Source organism: Thalassophryne amazonica, chromosome 16 (assembly GCF_902500255.1).
Source record: "Thalassophryne amazonica chromosome 16, fThaAma1.1, whole genome shotgun sequence".
Taxonomy (NCBI): domain Eukaryota; kingdom Metazoa; phylum Chordata; class Actinopteri; order Batrachoidiformes; family Batrachoididae; genus Thalassophryne; species Thalassophryne amazonica.
Genome location: NC_047118.1, coordinates 80,416,374 through 80,430,627, shown reverse-complemented (window position 1 = coordinate 80,430,627; position 14,254 = coordinate 80,416,374).

The window sequence follows — 14,254 nt, the reverse complement described above, 5'->3', positions numbered from 1 at the left end:
CTTTTAGGACAACCTGACAATAATGAATTACAATAGTCCAGCCTAGAGGAAATAAATGCATGAATTAGTTTTTCAGCATCACTCTGAGACAAGACCTTTCTGATTTTAGAGATATTGCGCAAAATGCAAAAAAGCAGTCCTACATATTTGTTTAATATGCACATTGAATGACATATCCTGATCAAAAATGACTCCAAGATTTCTCACAGTATTACTAGAGGTCAGGGTAATGCCATCCAGAGTAAGGATCTGGTTAGACACCATGTTTCTAAGATTTGTGGGGCCAAGTACAATAACTTCAGTTTTATCTGAGTTTAAAAGCAGGAAATTAGAGGTCATCCATGTCTTTATGTCTGTAAGACAATCCTGCAGTTTAGCAAATTGGTGTGTGTCCTCTGGCTTCAAGGATAGATAAAGCTGAGTATCATCTGCGTAACAATGAAAATTTAAGCAATGCCGTCTAATAATACTGCCTAAGGGAAACATGTATAAAGTGAATAAAATTGGTCCTAGCACAGAACATTGTGGAACTCCATAATTAACCTTAGTCTGTGAAGAAGATTCCCCATTTACATGAACAAATTGTAATCTATTAGATAAATATGATTCAAACCAACGCAGCGCAGTGCCTTTAATGTTGTGTGGGCCGCTGAAGAGGAGGTACTGCTGGCCCACCACCACCAGATGGCGCCCTGCTTGGAGTGCGGGCTCCAAGCACGAGAGGGCGTTGGAACTACAGGGAGTGACAGCTGTCACTCATCCACACCAGCTGTCACTCATCAACCACATCTCCCATAAAAGCCGGACTGCCACTCCACCTCCCCGCCGAGAAATCAGCAACTGAGAGGTAATACTCTGCTATTCTGAGACTGTATTGTTAGTCTAAACTCTTCTTTGCAGCCGTTTTCCTGTTGGTGTGTCCTTATCTGTGAGATTGGTGTAAAGTGTGATCCGCGACGGCTTCGCTTCACACTCCAACCAGATAAGTGGTTAGAACAGGAGCTACACGAGTGTGTGATTGGAGGTGGAGTTGCTCCCTCCCTAAAAGAACACTGACTGTGGAATTACTGAGTGTGCGGACTCACACTCACCTGAACTGTTTCTGTTCTCTGCCAGCAGTACCAGGTCCGACAGCTGGAGACAGTGGTCACCTGGGGATTCAGGACTTGGCGTCTCCGATGTTCTTCAGATCCGTTGGCGGTGGAAGCTGTGTGGGATCCGGCTCTTCTCTCGCCAGAGGTCTTCTATCTTCGAGCCTGCCCACACGTCACCTTGTGTATAATTGGCAACCCGCATTTCTGTCTTTGTCTGTATTCCGTTGTGCGATTCACAACATTAGGTTGTTACTCTTTTGGCTTATCCATTGTCCGTTCATTAACGCCCCCTGTTGTGGGTCCGTGTCACTACACCTTCACAACAGGATTTCTCGGCCAGCGTCATGGATCCCGAGGGGCGTCAACCCGAGCTTCAACAGCCAATGGAAGAGCAAGGAGCGCAGGCGTCAGCAGGAGGTGTGTTGGGTGAGCTGCAGCAAATTCTAACCACTTTCACGGCTCGGTTGGATCTGGTAACCGAGCAGAATGTAATTCTCAATCGGAGGATGGAGGCTCTCACCGCCAGGGTGGAGACGCGCGATCAGAGCGCTGCTGCAACACCTCCTCCTGCTGGCCCCGGGCCCGACACGGACATTCCACTGGTCGTTCAACGACCCCCCCCCCCACCGTCCCCTGAAGCATACATAAGCCCTCCGGAGCCGTACGGAGGTTGTGTCGAGACGTGCGCAGACTTCCTAATGCAGTGTTCGCTTGTTTTTGCACAGCGTCCCGTCATGTACGCGTCAGACGCTAGCCGGGTGGCTTATGTCATTAATTTGCTTCGAGGAGAGGCACGCGCCTGGGCTACGGCGCTCTGGGAGCAGAACTCACGAATCCTAACGTTATACGCTGGGTTTGTAAGGGAATTCAAACAGGTTTTTGATCATCCCAACAGAGGCGAGACTGCTTCGAGCGGGCTACTGTCAATGAGACAGGGGCGCCGGAGTGCAGCTGAGTATGCAGTCGACTTCCGCATCGCGGCAGCGAGAGCCGGCTGGAATAACTTTGCACTCTGCGCCGCCTTCATAAACGGACTGTCTCCGGTCCTGAAGGAGCATCTGCTGGCTAAGGAGGAACCGCAGGATTTTGACGGGCTTGTCGATTTGGTTATATGCTTAGACAACTGATTAGAGGAACACCGTCGGGAGCAGGTCGGGGGGCGTGGCCGGGCACGAGCCGTCCCTCTTCCTTCCGGGTCCGAAAGGGTGCCGTCGTCCCCATGCTCCACTGCCAGAGAGCTCCGTGTGGCAACAGCTCCCCCTGCTGACGAAGCTATGGACACGAGCAGGGCCAAAGTGAAACCAAACGTCAGACAAAGGAGGCTGGCCCGCGGGAGTGTTTTTTCTGTGGCTGTTGTTAGTATATACAAAAAAACTGCCCCAAATAGTCAAACTACAACGCCCGTCCTTAGATACTGGGCTAAGGGTGGGCCATAACACGCACGCGGGGAAGCCCCGTAGATCTGCACGAATCCCAGTAACGATCCTAAGTGAGGATTTAACCCTTCACGCCCCAGCACTAGTAGACACGGGGTCGGAAGGGAATCTGCTGGACAGCAGATGGGCAAAGGAAGTAGGGCTCCCTCTGGGGCCTCTGCCTTCACCTTTGAAGGTACGGGCACTAGATGGCACCCTACTTCCATTAATCACACATCAAACACAGCCCGTGTCTTTGGTTGTGTCTGGGAATCACAGGGAGGAGATTGTGTTTTACGTGACACCTTCCACCTCCCGAGTGATTTTAGGGTTTCCATGGATGGTGAAGCACAATCCCCGGATTGATTGGCCGTCTGGGGTTGTGACGCAGTGGAGCGAAACCTGCCACCAGGAGTGTTTAGGATCCTCGGTTCTACCCGGTGTGACGGCTAATGAGGAGGTCAAAGTCCCCCCCAATCTGTCAGTGGTGCCGAAGGAGTACCACGATCTTGCTGACGTCTTCAGCAAAGATCTGGCACTCTCTCTTCCCCCGCACCGTCCGTACGATTGTGCCATCGATTTGATCCCGGGCGCTGAGTACCCGTCCAGTAGGCTGTACAACCTCTCACGTCCGGAACGCGAATCAATGGAGACCTACATCCGGGACTCCTTAGCTGCTGGGTTGATCCGGAACTCCACCTCCCCAATGTGTGCGGGTTTCTTTTTTGTGGGTAAGAAGGACGGCGGACTCTGTCCATGCATCGATTACAGAGGGCTGAACGAAATTACAGTTCGGAACCGATACCCGTTGCCCCTGTTGGATTCGGTGTTCACGCCCCTGCATGGAGCCCAAATCTTCACTAAACTTGATCTCAGGAATGCGTACCACCTGGTTCGGATCTGGAAGGGAGATGAGTGAAAGACGGCATTTAACACCCCCTTAGGTCACTTTGAGTACCTGGTCATGCCGTTTGGCCTCACCAACGCCCCCGCGACGTTCCAAGCATTGGTAAATGACGTCTTGTGGGACTTCCTGCATCGGTTTGTCTTCGTATATCTGGACGATATACTCATCTTTTCTCCGGACCCTGAGACTCATGTCCAGCATGTACGTCAGGTCCTACAGCGGTTGTTAGAGAACCGGTTGTTTGTGAAGGGCGAGAAGTGCGAGTTCCACCGTACGTCTTTGTCCTTCTTGGGGTTCATCATCTCTACCAACTCCGTCGCCCCTGACCCAGCCAAGGTTGCGGCGGTGAGAGTTTTGCCCCAACCAACAAGCCGTAGGAAACTGCAACAGTTCCTCGGCTTTGCAAATTTCTAACGGAGGTTCATAAAGGGTTACAGTCAGGTAGTTAGCCCCCTGACTGCCCTGACCTCCACTAAAGTCCCTTTCACCTGGTCGGATCGGTGCGAAGCCGCGTTTAGGGAATTGAAACGCCGGTTCTCATCTGCGCCAGTTCTGGTGCAGCCTGATCCTAATTGCCAGTTCATAGTGGAAGTGGACACCTCTGACTCAGGGATAGGATCCGTGCTGTCCCAGAGCAGGGAGTCCGATAAGGTTCTCCATCCTTGTGCCTATTTTTCCCACAGGTTGATCCCAGCCGAGCGTAACTATGACGTGGGCAATCGGGAACTCCTCGCGGTGAAGGAGGCTCTTGAAGAGTGGAGACACCTGTTGGAGGGAGCGACGGTGCCCTTCACGGTTTTCACGGACCATCAGAACCTGGAGTACATCCGGACCGCCAAGCAGCTGAACCCCAGGCAAGCCCGCTGGTCACTGTTTTTCGGGCGCTTTGACTTCCAGATCACATACCGCCCCGGGACTAAGAACCAGCGATCGGATGCACTGTCCCGGGTGCACGAAGAGGAAGCCAAGGCCGAGTTGTCGGACCCAACAGAGACCATCATCCCCGAGTCCACTGTCATGGCCACCCTCACCTGGGACGTGGAGAAGACCGTCCGGGAGGCCCTGACATGGAACCCGGACCCGGGGACTATACGACTATACTATACGTCCCACCGGAAGCCAGAGCTGCCGTTTTGGACTTCTGTCACGGTTCCAAACTCTCCTGTCATCCAGGGGTGCGCAGAACCATGGCAGTGGTCCAGCAGCGCTTCTGGTGGGCGTCTCTGGAAGCCGACGTCCAGGACTACGTCCAGGCCTATACCACCTGTGCCAGGGGCAAGGCAGACCACAAAAGAACTACGGGCCCCCTCCAGCCTCATCGCCCCTGGTCCCACATCGGTCTGGACTTCGTCACGGGCCTCCCGCCGTCCCAGGGCAACACCACCATCCTCACGATAGTGGACCGGTTCTCCAAGGCAGCCCACTTCGTGGCCCTCCCGAAGCTTCCGACGGCCCAGGAGACGGCAGACCTCCTGGTCCACCACATCGTGCGTCTGCACGGGATACCATCGGACATCGTCTCGGACCGTGGTCCTCAGTTCTCTTCCCAAGTCTGGAGGAGTTTCTGTAGGGAGCTGGGGGCCACCGTGAGTCTCTCGTCCGGGTACCACCCACAGACAAACGGACAGGCAGAGCGGGCTAACCAGGAGCTGCAGCAGGCCCTTTGCTGCGTGACCTCTGCGCCCCCGGCGGCCTGGAGCAACCATCTGGCCTGGATTGAGTACGCTCATAACAGCCAAGTTTCGTCTGCCACCGGCCTCTCCCCGTTTGAGGCGTGTTTGGGGTACCAGCCCCCATTGTTTCCACTCGTGGAGGGAGAGGTCGGAGTGCCCTCGGTCCAGGCCCACCTCAGGAGGTGCCGCCGGGTGTGGCGGACCACCCGTTCTGCCCTGTTGAAGGCCCGGACAAGGGCCAAGGCCCATGCAGATCGCTGGCGTTCCCCGGCCCCTGCATACCAGCCCGGGCAGGAGGTGTGGTTATCAACCAAGGACATTCCACTCCAAGTTGAGTCACAGAAACTCAAGGACCGCTTCATTGGACCATTCACCATCCTTAAGGTCCTCAGCCCGGCCGCAGTGAAGCTAAAGCTGCCAGCTTCCATGCGGATCCACCCAGTTTTTCATGTGTCTCGCCTCAAACCACACCACACCTCGCCGCTTTGCACCCCTGGACCTGCACCGCCTCCTGCCCGGATCATCGACGGGGAGCCAGCATGGACCGTGCGTCGGCTCCTGGACGTCCGTCGAAAGGACCGGGGTTCCAGTACCTGGTGGACTGTGAGGGGTATGGACCCGAAGAACGATCCTGGGTGAAGAGGAGCTTCATCCTGGACCCGGCCCTCCTGGCCGATTTCTACAACCGTCACCCGGACAAGCCTGGTCGGGCGCCAGGAGGCGCCTGTTGAGGGGGGGGGGTCCTGTTGTGTGGGCCGCTGAAGAGGAGGTACTGCTGGCCCACCACCACCAGATGGCGCCCTGCTTGGAGTGCGGGCTCCAAGCACGAGAGTGCGTCGGAACTACGGGGAGTGACAGCTGTCACTCATCCACACCAGCTGTCACTCATCAACCACATCTCCCATAAAAGCCGGACTGCCACTCCACCTCCCTGCCGAGAAAACAGCAACTGAGAGGTAATACTCTGCTATTCTGAGACTGTATTGTTAGTCTAAACTCTTCTTTGCAGCCGTTTTCCTGTTGGTGTGTCCTTATCTGTGAGATTGGCGTAAAGTGTGATCCGCGACGGCTTCGCTTCACACTCCAACCAGATAAGTGGTTAGAACAGGAGCTGCATGAGTGTGTGATTGGAGGTGGAGGTGCTCCCTCCCTAAAAGAACACTGACTGTGGAATTACTGAGTGTGCGGACTCACACTCACCTGAACTGTTTCTGTTCTCTGCCAGCAGTACCAGGTCCGACAGCCGGAGACAGTGGCCACCTGGGGATTCAGGACTTGGCAGCTCCGGTCTTCTTCAGATCCGTTGGCGGTGGAAGCTGTGTGGGCTTCCCATGGATGTTGAAGCACAATCCCCGGATTGATTGGCCGTCTGGGGTGGTGGTTCAGTGGAGCGAAACCTGCCATCGGGTATGTTTAGGATCCTCGGTTCCTCCCGGTTTACAGGCTAAGGAGGAGGTCAAAGTCCCTCCCAATCTGACGGCAGTGCCGGTTGAGTACCACAATCTTGCTGACGTCTTCAGCAAGGATCTGGCACTCACCCTTCCCCCGCACCGTCCGTACGATTATGCCATTGATTTGGTTCCAGGCGCTGAGTTCCCGTCCAGCAGGCTGTACAACCTCTCACGACCTGAGCGCGAATCAATGGAGACCTACATCCGGGACTCATTAGCTGCCGGGCTGATCCGGAACTCCACCTCCCCGATGGGGGCAGGTTTCTTTTTTGTGGGCAAGAAAGATGGCGGACTCCGTCCATGCATTGATTACAGGGCGCTGAATGAGATTACGGTTCGCAACCGATACCCGTTGCCATTGTTGGATTCCGTGTTCACCCCCCTGCATGGAGCCAAAATCTTTACTAAGCTGGATCTTAGAAATGCGTATCACCTGGTTCGGATCCGGAAGGGAGATGAATGGAAGACAGCATTTAACACCCCGTTAGGTCACTTTGAGTACCTGGTCATGCCGTTCGGCCTCACCAACGCCCCCGCGACGTTCCAAGCCTTGGTTAACGACGTCTTGCGGGACTTCCTGCACCGATTCGTCTTCGTATATCTGGATGATATTCCCATCTTTTCTCCGGATCCTGAGACCCATGTCCAGCATGTACGTCAGGTCCTGCAGCGGTTGTTAGAGAACCGACTGTTTGTGAAGGGAGAGAAGTGCGAGTTTCACCGCACGTCTTTGTCCTTCCTGGGGTTTATCATCTCCTCTAACTCTGTCGCCCCTGATACGGCCAAGGTTGAGGCGGTGAGAGATTGGCCCCAACCAACAAGCCGTAGGAAGCTGCAACAGTTCCTTGGCTTCGCTAATTTCTATAGGAGTTTCATTAAGGGCTACAGTCAGGTAGTTAGCCCCCTGATAGCCCTGACCTCTCCAAAAGTCCCCTTCACCTGGTCGGATCGGTGCGAAGCCGCGTTCAAGGAGTTGAAATGACGGTTCTCTACTGCGCCAGTTTTGGTGCAGCCTGACCCTAGCCGCCAGTTCGTGGTTGAAGTGGACGCCTCTGACTCAGGGATAGGAGCCGTGCTATCCCAGAGCGGAGAGACTGATAAGGTTCTTCACCCGTGTGCCTACTTTTCATGCAGGAATGACCCCGACTGAACGGAACTATGACGTCGGCAATCGAGAACTCCTTGCGGTGAAAGAGGCTCTTGAGGAGTGGAGACACCTGTTGGAGGGAGCGTCTGTGCCGTTCACGGTTTTCACTGACCATCGGAACCTGGAGTATATCAGGACTGCCAAGCGGCTGAACCCCAGGCAAGCCCGCTGGTCACTGTTCTTCGGGCGTTTTGACTTCTGGATCACCTATTGCCCCGGGACCAAGAACCAGAGGTCGGATGCCTTGTCCCGGGTACACGAAGAGGAGGTCAAAACTGCACTGTCGGATCCACCGGAGCCCATCCTGCCTGAGTCCACTATCGTGGCCACCCTCACCTGGGACGTGGAGAAGATCGTCCGGGAGGCCCTGGCACGAAGCCCGGACCCGGGAACTGGACCAAAAGACAAACTATACGTCCCACCAGAGGCCAGGGCTGCGGTCCTTGACTTCTGTCACGGTTCCAAGCTCTCCTGTCATCCAGGGGTGCGAAGGACCGGGGCAGTTGTCCGGCAGCACTTCTGGTGGGCGTCTATGGAGGCCGACGTCCGGGAGTACATCCAGGCCTGTACCACCTGTGCCAGGGGCAAGGCTGACCATAGGAAGTCCCAAGGTCAGCTCCAACCGCTTCCTGTGCCTCATCGCCCCTGGTCCCACATCGGCCTGGATTTTGTGACTGGTCTCCCGCCGTCCCAGGGCAACACCACCATCCTCACGATAGTGGACCGATTCTCCAAGGTGGCCCACTTCGTGGCCCTCCAGAAGCTCCCTACGGCCCAGGAGACAGCGGACCTCCTGGTCCACCACGTCATCCGTCTGCATGGGATACCCACTGACGTAGTCTCGGATCGTGGTCCCCAGTTTTCCTCTCACGTCTGGAGGAGTTTCTGCAGGGAACTGGGGGCCACCGTGAGCCTCTCGTCCGGGTACCATCCACAGACGAACGGACAGGCAGAGCGGGCCAACCAGGAGCTGGAACAGGCCCTCCGCTGTGTAACATCCGCTCACCCGACGGCCTGGAGTAACCATCTGGCCTGGATCGAGTATGCGCATAACAGCCAGGTGTCTTCTGCCACCGGCCTCTCCCCATTTGAGGTGTGTTTGGGGTACCAGCCCCCATTATTTCCCATGGTGGAGGGAGAGGTCGGTGTGCACTCGGTCCGGGCCCACCTTCGGAGGTGCCGTCGGGTATGGCGCATCGCCCGTTCTGCCTTGTTGAAGGCCCGGACAAGGGCCAAGACCCATGCAGACCGCCGGCGGTCCCCGGCCCCTGCATACCAGCCTGGGTAGGAGGTGTGGTTGTCGACGAAGGACATCCCTCTACAAGTACAGTCACCAAAACTGATGGACAGGTTCATCGGCCCATTTCGCATCCTCAAGGTCCTCAGCCCTGCCACAGTGAAGCTCCAGCTCCCAGCTTCACTGCGGATCCACCCGGTGTTCCACATCTCCAAACTCAAACCGTACCACACCTCACCCCTCTGTGCTCCCGGTCCGGTGCCGCCTCCTGCCTGGATCATTGACGGGGAGCCGGCTTGGACAGTGCGCCGGCTCCTGGACGTCCGTCGAATGGGCCGGGGGTTCCAATATCTGGTGGACTGGGAGGGGTACGGACCCGAAGAACGCTCCTGGGTGAAGAGGAGCTTCATCCTGGATCTGGCCCTCCTGGCTGATTTCTACCGCCGACACCCCGATAAACCTGGTCGGGCGCCAGGAGGCGGCCGTTGAGGGGGGGGGTCCTGTTGTGTGGGCCGCCAGAAGAGGAGGTACTGCTGGCCCACCACCAGAGGGCGCCCTGCCTGAAGTGCGGGCTTCAGGCACGAGAGGGCGCTGCCGCCACAGACACAGCCGGGAGTGACAGCTGTTACTCATTATGTCCTGACAGCTGTCACTCATTCTTCATCATCCCACTCCATAAAACCCAGACGTCATCTCCACCTCATCGCCGAGATATCGTACTTCACTGGAGGTAATATCCTCAGCCGTTTGTTTTGCAATATATCTGTATATTGTGAGCGTTTGCAGGAGTACCAGTCCCTCTTTCTGTGGAAGCTGAGTGAGTGCAGGACGGCACTGTTTTCCTCTGAGGAATCACTGCAGTACTCTTCAGCATATTGAGTGAGAGGTGGAGGTGGCATTCCCACCGTTGTTGTTACTGGGTGTACACACACCCACACTTGACTGTCTTTGTTCTTTGCCGGCAGTACCAGATCCGACAGTCGGGGACGGTGATCACCTGGGAATTCGGGACTTGGCGGCTCCAGTATTCACCAGGTTCGGTGGCGGCGGAAATCGTGTGGTTCCGGCTCTTCTCAGGACAGACGTCTTCTATCCTCGAGCCTGCCCACACGTCACCTTTGTGGATTGACTGTAATCATATTCTGAGATTGTCTGTGTATTCGTTGTGCACCTTCACAACATTAAATTGTTACTTTTTGGCTCATCTATCGATCGTTCATTTGCGCCCCCTGTTGTGGGTCCGTGTCACTACACTTTCACAACACTTCTAGTCCCTGTCAGCACTCTAGCTGCAGCATTTTGAATTAACTGAAGGCTTTTCAGGGAACTTTTAGGACAACCTGATAATAATGAATTACAATAGTCCAGCCTAGAGGAAATTAAAGCATGAATTAGTTTTTCAGCATCACTCTGAGACAAGACCTTTCTAATTTTAGAGATATTGCGCAAATGCAAAAAAGCAGTCCTACATATTTGTTTAATATGCGCATTGAATGACATATCCTGATCAAAAATGACTCCAAGATTTCTCACAGTATTACTAGAGGTCAGGGTCATGCCATCCAGAGTAAGGATCTGGTTAGACACCATGTTTCTAAGATTTGTGGGGCCAAGTACAATAACTTCAGTTTTATCTGAGTTTAAAAGCAGGAAATTAGAGGTCATCCATGTCTTTATGTCTGAAAAATGAAAATGAAAATTTAACCAATACCGTCTAATAATACTGCCTAAGGGAAGCATGTATAAAGTGAATAAAATTGGTCCTAGCACAGAACCTTGTGGAACTCCATAATTAACCTTAGTCTGTGAAGAAGATTCTCCATTTACATAAACAAATTGTAATCTATTAGATAAATATGATTCAAACCACCGCAGCGCAGTGCCTTTAATACCTATGGCATGCTCTAATCTCTGTAATAAAATTTTATGGTCAACAGTATCAAAAGCAGCACTGAGGTCTAACAGAACAAGCACAGAGATGAGTCCACTGTCTGAGGCCATAAGAAGATCATTTGTAACCTTCACTAATGCTGTTTCTGTACTATGATGAATTCTAAAACCTGACTGAAACTCTTCAAATAGACCATTCCTCTGCAGATGATCAGTTAGCTGTTTTACAACTACCCTTTCAAGAATTTTTGAGAGAAAAGGAAGGTTGGAGATTGGCCTATAATTAGCTAAGATAGCTGTGATTTTAACATCCACAGAGATGCTGAGAATGACAGTCTCAACACTGCATTTAATCTATTATTAGACTCAAGTGATGGCTTTTTAAGTAATGTTTAACTACTGCCACCTTAAAAGCCTGTGGTATTACCCTGACCTCTAGTAATACTGTGAGAAATCTTGGAGTCATTTTTGATCAGGATATGTCATTCAAAGCGCATATTAAACAAATATGTAGGACTGCTTTTTTGCATTTACGCAATATCTCTAAAATTAGAAAGGTCTTGTCTCAGAGTGATGCTGAAAAACTAATTCATGCATTTATTTCCTCTAGGCTGGACTATTGTAATTCATTATTATCAGGTTGTCCTAAAAGTTCCTTGAAAAGCCTTCAGTTAATTCAAAATGCTGCAGCTAGAGTACTAACAGGGACTAGAATGAGAGAGCATATCTCACCCATATTGGCCTCTCTTCAGTGGCTTCCTGTTAATTCTAGAATAGAATTTAAAATTCTTCTTCTTACTTATAAGGTTTTGAATAATCAGGTCCCAGCTCTGTATGCACCACTCTGCATTTAATCATTAGTGATTGATCTCTGCTCCCCTCCACAGCATGTCTTTTTCCTGGTTCTCTCCCTCAGCCCCAACCAGTCCCAGCAGAAGACTGCCCCTCCCTGAGCCTGGTTCTGCTGGAGGTTTCTTCCTGTTAAAAGGGAGTTTTTCCTTCCCACTGTCGCCAAGTGCTTGCTCACAGGGTGTCGTTTTGACCGTTTGGGTTTTTACGTAATTATTGTATGGCCTTGCCTTACAATATAAAGCGCCTTGGAGCAACTGTTTGTTGTGATTTGGCGCTATATAAATAAAATTGATTGAATTGATTGATTGATTGAATAGAGCTCTGACTCTTTGTCAGCCTGGCTACAGTGCTGAAAAGAAACCTGGGGTTGTTCTTATTTTCTTCAATTAGTGATGAGTCGTAAGATGTCCTAGCTTTACGGAGGGCTTTTTTTTATAGAGCAACAGACTCTTTTTCCAGGCTAAGTGAAGATCTTCTAAATTAGTGAGACGCCATTTCCTCTCCAACTTACGGGTTATCTGCTTTAAGCTGCGAGTTTGTGAGTTATACCACGGAGTCAGGCAGTTCTGATTTAAAGCTCTCTTTTTCCGAGGAGCTACAGCATCCAAAGTTGTCTTCAATGAGGATGTAAAACTATTGACGAGATACTCTATCCCACTTACAGAGTTTAAGTAGCTACTCTGCCCTGTGTTGGTATATGGCATTAGAGAACATAAAGAAGGAATCATATCCTTAAACCTAGTTACAGCGCTTTCTGAAAGACTTCTAGTGTAATGAAACTTATTCCCCACTGCTGGGTAGTCCATCAGAGTAAATGTAAATGTTATTAAGAAATGATCAGACAGAAGGGAGTTTTCAGGGAATACTGTTAAGTCTTCAATTTCCATACCATAAGTCAGAACAAGATCTAAGATATGATTAAAGTGGTGGGTGGACTCATTTACATTTTGAGCAAAGCCAATTGAGTCTAATAATAGATTAAATGCAGTGTTGAGGCTGTCATTCTCACCATCTGTGTGGATGTTAAAATCGCCCACTATAATTATCTTATCTGAGCTAAGCACTAAGTCAGACAAAAGGTCTGAAAATTCACAGAGAAACTCACAGTAACGACCAGGTGGACGATAGATAACAACAAATAAAACTGGTTTTTGGGACTTCCAATTTGGATGGACAAGACTAAGAGTCAAGCTTTCAAATGAATTAAAGCTCTGTCTGGGTTATATCATTTAGTAACAGGGACTTAGAAGAGAGAGACCTAATGTTTAATAGACCACATTTAACTGTTTTAGTCTGTGGTGCAGTTGAAGGTGCTATATTATTTTTTCTTTTTGAATTTTTATGCTTAAATAGATTTTTGCTGGTTATTGGCGGTCTGGGAGCAGGCACCGTCTCTACGGGGATGGGGTAATGAGGGGATGGCAGGGGGAGAGAAGCTGCAGAGAGGTGTGTAAGACTACAACTCTGCTTCCTGGTCCCAACCCTGGATAGTCACGGTTTGGAGGATTTAAGAAAATTGGACAGATTTCTAGAAATGAGAGCTGCTCCATCCAAAGTGGGATGGATGCCGTCTCTCCTAACAAGACCAGGTTTTCCCCAGAAGCTTTGCCAATTATCTATGAAGCCCACCTCATTTTCTGGACACCACTCAGACAGCCAGCAATTCAACGAGAACATGCGGCTAAACATGTCACTCCCGGTCCGATTGGGGAGGGGCCCAGAGAAAACTATTGAGCCGAGTATTCCTTTAACTTTAACTAGTAATGACTTCATGACTTTCTTTGCTAATAAAATTTTAACTATTAGAGAAAAAATTACTCATAACCATCCCAAAGACGTATCGTTATCTTTGACTGCTTTCAGTGATGCCGGTATTTGGTTAGACTCTTTCTCTCCGATTGTTCTGTCTGAGTTATTTTCATTAGTTACTTCATCCAAACCATCAACATGTCTATTAGACCCCATTCCTACCAGGCTGCTCAAGGAAGCCCTACCATTATTTAATGCTTCAATCTTAAATATTATCAATCTATCTTTATTAATTGGCTATGTACCACAGGCTTTTAAGGTGGCAGTAATTAAACATTACTTAAAAAGCCATCACTTGAGTCTAATAATAGATTAAATGCAGTGTTGAGGCTGTCATTCTCAGCATCTGTGTGGATGTTAAAATTGCCCACTATAATTATCTTATCTGAGCTAAGCACTAAGTCAGACAAAAGGTCTGAAAATTCACAGAGAAACTCACAGTAACGACCAGGTGGACAATAGATAATAACAAATAAAAATGGTTTTTGGGACTTCTAATTTGGATGGACAAGACTAAGAGTCAAGCTTTAAAATGAAAGCTTGAATCTACACAGACACTGAGTTGGAGCTAGCTCGTAAGCACTACTTTGAGATGGTCCGTTGTGGTAGAGAGGGGGAGGCTGCCATGTCCAAGGAGCTGAGATGTAGGCTGGTGAGGAACACTGTCACCAACATGATTTCGATGTTGAGAGCTAACCAACAAGCAGAGGAGCTCCATTACCCTCCCAAGCATGAAGTCATTGCCATGGCCAAGAAGCTTGTGGAGTATTATCCCATGC